This window comes from Thermobia domestica, chromosome 18, assembly GCF_964235325.1.
Source record: "Thermobia domestica chromosome 18, izTheDome1.hap1.1, whole genome shotgun sequence".
NCBI lineage: Eukaryota > Metazoa > Arthropoda > Insecta > Zygentoma > Lepismatidae > Thermobia > Thermobia domestica.
Window position 1 is genome coordinate 45,356,161 of NC_137471.1, and position 13,567 is coordinate 45,369,727.

The window sequence follows — 13,567 nt, forward strand, 5'->3', positions numbered from 1 at the left end:
CACCTCCTCTATACTTTCTTTAGCAGAGTTTATTTAGCTTCTTTTCGAATGCATTATTTCTCGTCTTTACTTTCTTTAGAAGAGTTTATTTAGCTTCTTTTCGGATGCATTATATCTCCTCTTTACTTTCTTTAGCAGAGTTTATTTAGTTTCTTTTCGAGTGCATTATATGTAAGTGTAATACATCCAATAATGAAACGTATCATCACCTCTTGCCTAATTGTTAGCTCATGTGGCTTTGGTGTACGTCGTCCTGGATTCGATTCCAGGTTAAAAATGTGAACGCATCACAGTGATTCGGATTCTACCTTAAACTGTAGGTCCAAGTCTGATATAGCCTTCGTGCTGTAAAGGACGCTAAACTTTACCAAACAAATCATATCAACACATGCAGCCGCAACAAAAGCTGGAAAGAAGCATGGAGACCCTCAGAGAGTATTAAGAATTTCTCTTGGTAACCTACTAGTTTTTTATGCAAGAACGGAGAATTTTTTAATCAAGAAATACTAAGCATTTCCCCAATTATTTCGTAACGCTGCCATGTGTAAAGAGGTCGGTGTCAAATATAGAAGTAACAGGGGAAAAATAGAACAGGTGTTTAACTTTGTGATATTGTTAGTGAGGGATAGTATTATTAGTGATTATATGAAGTGTGAAGAAGAAATAAAAGCAAGGATAGGAAAGCGAGAAGAAACATTCAGGAGGAAGAAAAGGCTATTTTATTGGAAATAGAATAAAGAGTCGAGAGAAAGATTCATAAAATACTTCGTGTGTAGTATTGTACTGTGTAGGTTAGAAACACGGATATTACGCAAAAAAGGAAGAAAAAGAAAAACGACTGGAAACCTTCGAAATGTGGGTGTAGATAATTAGATCGAGCGGAAAACGAATAAGAGGGTGTTAGGAATGATGGAGGAGAAAAAAATTGGATATTATTCAGTAGCGTAGCGTGACATTCCGAAATGGGGATGCCAAAGTTAGTCACTTGTGCGATACAATACTACTAAAATCAGCAATACATAGCTATACCGATGGGAAATATAGGGTTGTAAAAAATTTAGGGGGGAGGCCCCCTAATTGGTGGCCTAGTGGGGCATACAGAAGCAAATGCGTGGATTACGTCAGAAGCCAATAAGCAATTGTCTCAGCTTCTTCTTACCACTACCGTGTGACAAGAAAACTCGGCCCCGCTGTTGTATGAACATTGTTTCCAGTATAGTTCCCTTTATTTCTTTCTCGTGGGCAGCTTCTTTCTCCGCATACCATACTTCAATCTCGTTCTTTAAAAAGTCACTCCTAGAAATTTGTCATCTTGAGTCCGAAACTCAGACGCCCATTCGTGAATATGGGCCTAAGTGTATATGTATATCATTTGAAGATGTAAATAGAAAACACTTAAACCAGGTCTGGGGGCCTGTTTCTGAGCATGTATTTCGTTGTCAGATATCCAGATACTGAAGGCAGGGGCGCAAATCTGTTTTCAACGTTCGGGTACGGGTAAGACCGTTCCCATTTTTTAAAGCGATGTTCAAAAATTTATGAAGTTGAAAAACAATGCTGTGGAGGATCAGAGTTGTCTCCAACATTTGGAGGAGGGCATATTTGAGGCTTACTCTGGGGGGAGGGGTGATGAAACTCATATTACGGTAGATGAATCTGATTTCTGAGGTGAACTGTTGTATATTATATACCAGGTGGTGTAGATAAAATTGTGATACGTATCAAGTGTCGTGAACACATTCTGAAATCTGAATACATGCATATTTATAATTGATATGTTTCTATTTACGCATCCACAATGATCCACATTAAAATTTTAGGACACTTGTTTTGTAATAATATAAATAATAACTTCCTCAAAACTATGAAAGAAAATCAACTATGTATGGCGCAACAATACTCTTATTTGAGCAAAATTATGATGATCACAATAGCATTATAGGAATCGTTACAGGAATTAAACAAATAGTTGAAAATAGACTAACAATAATAAATGATAATGAAATATTAAAAAAAACACGATTCTTTTTTTTTAAATGAAACAAATCTAGGGAAACAATTTCATCCCACTTTCCTTTGTGGCATTCGGATACAAATCATCACAGTTTCAAATCGAGTGGAGGGGACATGTCCCCCTCATCTCCTCGGGATATGTGCTAATGACTGAAGGGCCCAAGCAATCTTTGCGAGGGGCGAGAATGCTGGCTCTCTTGGTCTACCAGATCGGTGACCGTGATTCTACAGAATGCTTTATATTTATGCTTGTGTGTGTGAGCTTCCTCAAAGAGTTTCTGGCCACGCCACTTGATATACTATGTATTTATGAAGAAGATTAATAGTTTGCCTTTAATTACGATTACAATTACGATGCATTTATTTATGATTAAAGTATAACTATTTTTTATACTATTATTTACATAACCGACATGCTTCAAAAAGGCATTGAACTAGCCATTTCTGTTTTGTTCTCTTTCCTTGACGTTAGCGCTCGTACGTTCTGTACAGAAACTATAGCTTAGTTCAAAATAGATAGAGTTGGAAATACTTGAAGATATGCCAGCGTATATCTAAAGCAAAATGTAGAGTTGCAAGGGGTGAAGGGAGTTAAGAAAGCAAGTAGTTGCGCATGCGCACTCCACAGAAAGCAGACGAAAACCACGTTTCTTGCAGTAGGCCTGGATGCCTAAGGAACATAGCATACGACAAGAGGAAAGATAGAAAAAGTGCATCTGAGTGACGCGCATGCGTAGGTTCCGCTTATCAAAATAACGCGAGAGAGCACATCCAGAAGACTGCAGTGGAAATAATTGTGATAATTACAAGCAAACAATTTATATACAATGAAATACGTATTTTTTCGTATTAATAGGGGATGCCGGGCATACCGGCGTTCCCTTACGCTACGCCGCTGATATTATTATTAAAAACAGGGAGAGAAACTGGTTCGGATATTGGCTAAGAAGGAACTGTATCACGAGGAACGTACTTGAGGGTATGGTGGCAGGTAAGATAGGGAGGAGACGAAGGAGACTACAATTAATGGAGGATATCATAACAGAAAATTCGTACATGAAAACGAAAATGTTAATGGAAGACCGTGCAGCATGGAAGTTTTTCAGTTGCAGCAAGTGACCTGCCAACAATGGCAGCATTCTATGATGATGATGATGATGATGACGATACACTCATATTGTTGAAGATATCAACAAGAATAATAGCCACCAATCAGAGAAAAATTATTATAAATTTTGTTATCATAAAATTAATGTCGATTTCAATTTGGGTACATGGACACCTCAGGCTATTACATGCTTACAATATATCAATCTTGCTACCCAAATCGACAGAGAAATAAGTTAGTTAAACAATTATACTTAGGCTTTGACAATTAGGTCTTAATATCTAGTTTGGTTCATACTGTTTCTTTTATTTTTGTGTTGTGAGCCAATGCTAAACCCAAAACACTTTGAAGTGGAAAGATATTAATCGGTTCATTTTCAGCTTTTTAAAACATATTTCTAACATTTCATTTTACTCTTGTTCGAAGTCTATTTCGAAGTCTCTTTTGACACTGACGATTTATTTGACTATCGACAAATGACCAAAGATGTCTATTTACCATTTCTAAATGTTTTATTTTCTATTTAATTTCATTATCACTCAAAGACTAGTTTATTTTAATAATAGGCAAACTGATTGCTTACAATGAAAAGCCACTAGAAGTGTAAATGTTTTTCACATTCAGAAAATGAACTTACTTTGCGTGTTAAAGTTTCGTCTTCCATTCCTTAAAGAAGTTCAGACACTATATACAGTGTATATTGGCGGTAATTATTTCAAAGGTTTTTACTAAGCTAGAGTTCATTGGCATTTTAGATTGTGGGCTCGAATACACGTCTATAATACTTAACAATTTACTGTTTTTTTTTTTTTTTTTGTCTTTCTAGAGTTTTGTTTTCTAATATTTTGTTTACCGCCATCTTGTTTACTTACCGACACTTTGTTTATTACCTAAGTATCTTCGTTCTTCTTTCGGGGTTTTATGTTTCCATTCGGTATTTTATTACCCTCAATGTTTTCTTTACTTTGTTTATTATTCCCTTAATTTGTTTAATTTCCAGATGTTTTTTTTTTATATCCTAATGTTTTATTACCCTCAATGATTTCCTTCTTTTACTTTGATTATTATTCCCTTTATTTATTTTCCATGTGTTCTTTTTTATACCCTAATATTTTATTCCATCAATGTTTTCTTTTCTACTTTTTATTATTCCCTTAATTTGTTTATTTTCCAGGTGTTCCTTTTTATATCCTAATGTTTTATTATCCTCAACGATTTCCTTTCTTCACTTTGATTATTATTCCCTTAATTTGTTCATTTTCCAGGTGTTCCTTTTTTATATACTAATATTTTGTTACCCTCTACGATTTCCTTTCTTTATTTTCTTTATTATTCCCTTTATTTGTTTATTTTCCATGTTTTCTTTTTATATCGTAATATTTTATTACCTTCAATGTTTGATTTTCTTTACTTTGTTTATTACTCCCCTTCATTTGTTTATTTTCCAGGTGTTCTTTTTATGCCCTAATATTTTATTACCCTCAACGATTTCCTTTCTTTACTTTGTTTATTATTCCCTTAATTTGTTTATTTACCAGGTGTTCTTTTTTATATCCTAATATTTTATTACCCTCAATATTTTCTTTTCTACTTTGTTTATTATTTCCTTAGTTTGTTTATTTTCCAGGTGTTCTTTTTTCTATGTTAACATTTTATTAGCCATAATATTACCTTTCCTATCCCAATTCTTTGTATATACATTGCTTCATCACTTATTGTGTTTATTCCTTGGTATTTTCATTTTTACTTTATTTTGCTGTCCTCGATGTCTTTTTATTCATATATTTCATACATTAGTCTCTTATTTTGTTTATTCCCCAGATGTTCTTTTTCCTACCTCAATAATTTAATTTCCCATTGGTTTGTTTAAGGTTATTCATAACGTCCAAATAGTTTTTGTCTAAAACGATAGATGGCGCCACCGACACCAATGTTAACATATACAACTAATAAAATTAAAACAATCAAAAATAAAATAAACAATTCAAAAATTAAGCAAAATCAATTTTATCTGCCATACGTTCTAGCAGAAACTGACCAAATCTTGCACACCCATTTAAGATTGAAATATCTAGGGAAATATATGCATCAATTTGTCGTATTTTTGTTAGTTTCGTTGTTGAAGACCACCATTGTTAAATACACAATCGTTGGATTTCTACATTGTCAAATAAACGATCAACTTTATCTTACATACTTTCTACCACAAACTAACCATACTTTGCACACTCATAAACGATTGAGATATCTATGGAATGGTATGTGTCGATTTCACATATTGTTGTTCTTTCATTGTTGAAGGCCACCATTGTTAAATAAACAATCGTTGGATTTCTAAATTGTTACATAAACAACCAACTTTATCTTACACTCTTTCTACCACAAACTAACCAAATTTGGCGCACTCATTTACGATTAAGATATCTATGGAACGGTACGTGTCGATTTCACTTATTTTTGTTAGTTTCATTGTTAGAGGCCACCATTGTTAAATAAAAAATCAACTTTATGTGCCACACTTTCTAACAGTAACTGACCAAACTTTGCACACGCATTTAAGATTGAAATATCTAGGGAATGGTACGTGTCGATTTCACATATTGTTGTTAGTTTCATTGTTGAAGGCCACAATTATTAAATAAACAATCAACTTTTTCTGCCACACTTTCTACAACAACCTAACCAAGCTTCTCACACTCATTTACGATTGAGATATCTATGGAACGGTATGGGTCGATTTCACATATTGTTGTTAGTTTCATTGTTAGAGGCCACCATTGTTAAATAAACAATCAACTTTATCTGCCATACTTTCTACCAGAAACTGGCCAAACTTGGCACACCCATTTAAGATTGAAATATCTATACTAAACGCAATGTTAACTTGAGAGCCGCATCACAAGCGCATTAATACATGTCGGCGCGCGAACCTTTTCACAGGGAAGCCTTTGTATGTGTGTGTGTGTGTTTTGGTTTGGCTCTCAATCGCCAGGGTTTCAACTGGCGCTGTTCTGAGTTTCAGCTGATATGCGCGGAGCGATGGTTTTTCGTTCTTTTCCTGCCGCTTACGAAAAATATGTTTCTTGGTTTATTTGTTTTAATAATTCATGAAGACACGACAATAGTAATAAATGTATTGGAAATTCGCACGTCATGTATTTGCAATCCTCACAATTAAAACCCGAGAGCATGAAAACTATTTTGCTTATTCATTTCAATTGATTAAGGTAAGAAAGGATAAGAAATGAAGTTATTCTCATATATCTACCTGGAAAAGGTCAATCATAAACAGAAACATACGAGTAGCCACTCTCCCACACGATAAATTAAAAATACGATTTTTTTTTTCTAAAAGCACAGCAACTCTACATTGGCACTGAGTAAACCACAGCGAACCGGCAACAATCATATTAACAATTTCTTCAATAGTTTTGTCTGCATATTTTTCTCTTAGTCGAGCGTACAAATTGTTGACAATTTACTTTGCTTGACTTTAAAGAGGTTTCCCTTCCTCGTGTTTGCGATAATACTGAGAAGATGATAATTCGGATTCATTCATATTTTCAACTTCGCGCTTAACACTCTTCATGGTTTCAGTTTCAGTACACCCACGTACCCACTCTAACGCAGGGATAGTTACTCTATTTAATTTATATATCATATAAAAATATTAAGCCATTTCCTATCCATTGTGGACGGTTTCTAACATTGACCAATTAAGTAATTTTACTGGTCCTCTTCTTTTGTTATAAGATTTTTCAAGTTTATAATCTTGCAACACTTGCAAGAGACTCGCATCTTAGCTGCCGGCATTTCACTCCTTTCTTTCCTTCTCTCTTTCCGATTCTGAGTCGTGACGTCATTTTCATAACCCTTTACTAATAAATGTAGTATCATTTATTTTAAGTATTGTTTCTGTATTGACATTTTTATATACTTGAACTCAATTAGCTTTTTGAATTGATCTCCTAAGTAATGTTTTACTTGTGTAACGAGAGGAACTATGTAATGTGCGCGGAGTCGCCTGAATTGAAGCTGCGTAAATAAATTGTTAAATAAACAAACAACTTTACTTGACATACTTTCTACCACAAACTAACCAAACTTGGCACACTCATTTACGATTAAGATGTCTATGGAATGGTACGTGTCGATTTCACATATTGTTGTTAGTTTTATTGTTAGAGGAAACCATTATTAAATAAACAATCATCTTTATCAGCCATACTTTTTACCAGAAACTGGCCAAACTTTGCACACCCATTTAAGATTGAAATATCTATAGAAAGGTATGTGTCGATTTCACATATTGTTTTTGTTTCATTGTTGAAGATCACCATTATTAAATAAACAATCATTTTATTTCTCCTTTGTTAAATAAATAATCAACTTTATCTTACATACTTTCTACCACAAACTAACCATACTTTGCACACCCATTTAAGATTGAAATATCTAGGGAATAGTACGTGTTGATTTCACATATTTTGTTAGTTTCATTGTTGAAGGCCACCATCGTTAAACAAAGAATCAACTTTGCTATATATATATATATATATATATATATATATATATATATATATATATATATATATATATATATATATATATATATATATATATATATATATTACCAGAAACTGACCAAACTTGGCACATCCATCGGATTGCCACTGAGATATCTAAGAAATGGTACTTGTCGATTTCAGTTGTTGTTAGCTTCATTGTTAGAGGCCACCATTGTTAAATAAACAATCAACTTTATCTGTCATACTTTCTACCAGAAACTAACGAAACTTTGCTTACCTATTTACGATTGAAATATCTATGGAATGGTACATGTCGATTATCAAGGGCTAACAAGCCCTAGCCAAATTGTGTGTAATACGTGATTATGCGTTGGGGTCAAACGATAATTATTCGTGATCAAACGAGCTGGCCAAATTCCGATTTTGTAATTCAAATGTAATTTTCCGATTTTCATGGTGGCTGTGGTGGAGGGGCTAACAAGTCATCGGTAAATGTTATTGTTCGGAAAATGGAATAGTGCAAAAAAAAAAAAATAAATAAATAAATAAACATATTTCATTCAGAACTTTGTTGTTCCTGCTTTGTAACCAGTGTGAATTAGTTGTGTGTCGACAGATTTCTTCCTTTTTTTTTTTTTTTTTTTTTTGTTTCAGGCGGAGCGGGATGGTCCCCTACAGCGTTCCTAGAATTACACTCTAAAAGCCCGCAGTGTTCCTAGAATTGCACTCTAAAAGCCCCTCCCATATAAATGACCTGTGTTTCACAGCAGACACCTCACATTTGAACTCTGTTCAGATTCTGTGTAAGTTTGTCGGTTGTATATGCGTACAAATTGAGAGAATAAACATGTATTAGGGAATGAGAAGTTCTCGAAATAAATTTGCGAGCTGAATATTTTTTCGCGACATAAGTGAAGAGTAATTGAATACCCTTGAAGAGCACCCTGGAGAGTAAGAAAGCTCTAATCAAAATAATCATTGAATAAATAGCAATGTAATCACAGTAATTTATATATGGCATGTTGTATTTCTACCAGATTGTCAGAGCACTAATTCTCTCATTTTTTGATGTGAGCGATCACGCTATCGAATCTCCAGAAGAACATTAAAAGAAAAAGTTGTATTTAGGTCTATTCCATTTTAAACAAACGAAATACGTTGCGTAAAAGAACTTTCCATGTTAAAATATTTGATGGGTAGAGTAGTTTGTGTGGGATTTGATTGTTACTGCATGTATGCTGAATGGGTAGCTGGTAAAACAGCCAAGATATTCATTCTGACGGTTGCAAAGCCGTGAAAATACAGAGCAACAGTTACTTCAAGGGAGTAGATAATAGATAAAAATTCTTAAAACTACCGTGGGGGAGAGAGCCGAAAGAGGGTATAGTGTGAAATTTTGTCCGCAACTAGGGAAGTTCCGCCAGGAACGCAGGATCACCTGTATACGGCTCTCATTGTTGAGACACTAAAATTTTTCAATTACTCGTATACGGAAGATAAACATTAAAAAACTATTTTTATTTATTTATTTATTTATTTACTTATTCCTCGGGGAGTAGTCTATCTCAGAAGATTACTTTTAACATCATTCTATGTTTCAGGGGGGCGCTTCCAAACCACCTCCCAGAGGCGGTTTTTGGGCGGGTGAACCGGACCTTGTCCTTAGGTCTACACATTAATTTAAGTATATGTAACACATGTACGTGTGTGTGTGTGTACGTATATATATGTGTGTATATGTATGTATGCTAAATGTAAAATATTTTTGAACCAATGTTTCCAATCCAAATAATAGAGCCCCATGGCTCCAACTCGCCAAAAACAAATTCCGCCTGTGTCACCTTCTACACATCAGTGGCTATGCCCATAGTATATTCTATGATAACAATTGACTGAATGTGCTTTTCAAGTTTCTAGCTCATTTTCTTGGAAAGAGAATGCGTAAGACTCTTAGTGTTGCAACGAGACGAGACAGGACTCTTTGAAGCGAGACACGATACAATACGAAACGTTTCGTAAAATGTCTCGTCTCGTGTCTCGAAAAATACAAACACAGTTTCTGAATTTGCTTAAAAATTTATTAACTCGAAATAAATTATTTGCCTTCGAAGTGTATGTCATCTTTTATTATTTCAAATGATCCAAATGATTCAATGTTTCAAATCCTACAAAGAACGGGGAATACCTAAAGCATTTTTTTTTTTTAAATGATTCTTACAAACAGCTTTCACTTCCATTTTTCAATCGATTCAAGTTTAATTATTTTGTGATAGTGCTCCAGATTCAAATACAATGTAAAGCGTTCATTGAGATCAGTGTTTCAGAAGATTTTATTCCGGGGGCTGGTGGATATATCTACGTATAAAAATCCTGTTATAGAAGTACAAGTAGAAGTAGCAATTTTATCATTAACTAACTATTGTTTCATGGTCTTTCTCGTTCCGAACCAAGACAGAAACGTGTCAGCCTTTCTCGATACTGAGTTTTGAAAAGATTCTGATTTGGCAATACAATTTATCTTTTTTTATCCTTTTACGAGGTTATTTGAAGATAAACCATCTTTTAAGTGGGAAAGTTACATAGGCCTCCTTATTTGTTGAAGTGGCGCCAGGAGTTCTGAAAAAAGGATATAAGAATAAATGGGGAAATCTTGCCTTTCGACTGTACTGACGGTATTGACAAATGTTCCTATCGAAGTAATTACGGGTTCAGTCGAAACTAAGCAGTCGTTGCTGGAAGATTGCAGTCGTGTTGTGTGTTGTGCTCTGTTAACCAAACTTGGTTAAAAGTTGTAATTTTAACCACTTGGTATAACAGCTATTTTTGTGGGCCTCGGCCTTTCTGGTGTTGCCACGAGACGAGACAGAACCATTCAATACGAGATAAGACGGGCACATCTTTTCTAGACGAGACGACACAGCTAGAAGTCTCGTCTTGTCTCGTTTCGTCTATTGCCAACACTAGGCTCTCTAGATACAGTATATCAGTGAAAGGAATGACAACGTTCCTCACGGAGCACATGTTAGCTCTCAGCTTCTTTCTTTCACTGATGTTTGTTTACGTAGTAGATGAATATATAGAGAGTAACAAAAGGATGAAATATGCAGATTTTCCTGAAACCACATTAAAATTGTAGCAGTATTTGGAGCTTGTTATAAATGGATTTACCGGGGAACTAAAATAATTCTGGGAACTGATCATACAGCATTGATATATATATATATATTTGGTCTAGGAATTAATTCGTGCGGTTGGTACGCACACATTGAAGCTGTAGTACAAACACAAAATACATAAATACCTTAAGAAATATATTGTCCATCGCTAGCCACCACTTTCGCCCATCTGTCAGGCAATGTACGGATTCCGTGGCGAAAGAAGTCCTCATCCTTGGAAGCGATCCAGTCAGAGACCCATGTTTCGATATCTTCTGAAGAAGTAAACCGCTGTCCAATCAAATCGTTGTTCATGCAATCGAACAAGTAGTAGTCCGAAGGAGCAACGTCTGGTGAATACGGCGGGTGGGCTAAAACTTCCCATCCGACATTTTCTAAATAGGTTTTGACCGGTTTTGCGACATGTGGGCGAGCGTTATCATGTTGAACAATAAGTTTATCATGTCTGTTCTCCCATTCTGGTCGTGTTCTGGCCAGAGCTTGCTTCAAACGCATTAATTGTCGTCGATAACGTTCTCCATTCATAGTTTCACCCGGTTGCAGCAGCTCATAGTACACCACACCTTTCATATCCCACCATATGCACAGCATAACCTTTGCACAGTGAATATCTCGTTTTGGTTGTGATGGACCTGGTTCACCTGGTTTCACCCAGGCCTTTTTTCGTTTAGGGTTCTCGTAATGGATCCACTTCTCATCACCCGTAATAATTCGATGCAGAAACCCCTTTCTGCTCTGTCGTTGAAGCAGCAATTCGCAAATGGTTTTTCGTCTTTCAACGTCTCTGTCTTTCAATTCATGTGGAACCCAATGTGACATCTTTTGAATCATTCCCATGGCTTTCAAGCGTTTGGAGACCGTTGTTTGATCAACGCCTAATGCTGCTGCAAGTTGTTCCTGCGTTTGACACGAATCCTGCTCGAGCAATGCTGTCAATTCTTCGTCTTGAAATTTTTTTGGCTGTCCAGCTCGCTCTTGGTCTGCCAAGGCGAAATCACCACTTCTAAACCGTGCAAACCACTTCTGACACGTTCGCTCAGCTAGAGCATGGTCACCATACACTTCCACCAAAATACGATGACTTTCAGTCGCACTTTTCTGCATGTTAAAGTAATGCAGCAGGACATCCCGCAAAATCACTTTATCAGGCACAAATTGCGCCATGTTCACTTAACTACAAACTGGTGTTGTTGACGCTTTAATCCACTGCCCTATACTACGAACGATACGCGATGACAGGGGTTTGCAACACATGTGTGGATACACGGAACTGTGGGACGCTCCGTTCGTTGCGCCATCTCTTGTCCACCCGCACGAATTAATTCCTAGACCAAATATATATATATATATATATATATATATATATATATATATATATATATATATATATATATATATATATAATGGAAACAAGTAAATACAAAGAACTGAAATCGTGAATTTGTTTTCAAAATACAGAAATCTCGAAGGAATATTTGTTTAGGCGAATTTAATTGTAAAGGAATTTTGAATAAATTTGCATTCCCTGAATTCTTATACATAAAAAATAGAAATCTTTTTTAGCGTACGAATGAGATGCTTTAGGAAATTAGGTTAAGATAATTAAAATGATACTGTCCTTTACAAAATTTAAGGGGAATACCATGATCGAAAAAGCATGAGTGAAACTATAAAGGTCAGTGGTTGCGAAAAATTTATTCGTATTATAAAACCGATATCAGTCAATAAATGTCAAATTTAACAGATCTTGAGAGATGAAATGACAAAAATTGTCATTACCTCTGTCGCATAATATATTCTAGCTTTGGGACCCATGTTATTATATGACTTTCACGATAAGTGACAAGGAGAATATAAATCCCAAGTTCAAAACGTAAGGAAAGAAACCGGCTGTTCGCGCTTCAAATTATGAAAAATGTACCAAAATGGTTGAAATTATGATTTTGTATTTCATTACGAGAAAGAAGAATAAAAATAAAAATTGGAGCAATTCTAATCATGTATGTATAAGTCCACTATCTTCTTCAAGTTACTAAACAAACTTCAAGTGTTTCAACCATTTTTGACACATAACTCGAAAACTTTTAGAGATATTAGAGACAATAATACGTGGTTGATGCTGAGCTTTTTAATTATGTCACAATACTTTTGAACTTTACCTTATGAGAAATGGTATATTCCAAAAATAATTCAACACCACCCTAACCTGAATTTTACCAAATGATTAGCGAAAGTGATACGGTGTGCATCGTCCAGGGTTTAATTCCCGGTGTAGCACTCAAACATTTCTGTGTTGACCAAATATCGAGAGAAAAGTTAGGAAACTAAAATATAGCGGACTTCAATCTAGACATTTGTGGTGGACAAACACCGTGTGCGTGGGTTTTCTCGGGGTTCTCCCGTTTCCTCCCACTTTCTTCATTCCACCATTTCATTCATTACTCATCTTCACCGTCTCCTTTAGTCTAACCGGCATAACCGTGGGACGTAAAACTCAAAGATTTCATTTCATTTATTTCAATCTAGACAGCCGGCGACAATCTCAATTTTATATATTGGTGTTATAATTTTACCTTACATTCTCTCAGTAGCGTAAATAAGGACGAATGGGCCTCCCCGCAAAAATGTTAAACGGACCCCCTCTTTCCACATTCATGAGTCACGTAAAATTTACAGAGAACAGTTTTGACTTTGTTCTATCTAGTGAGTCACAACTTGCTCATATGCAAAAAAATGCACAT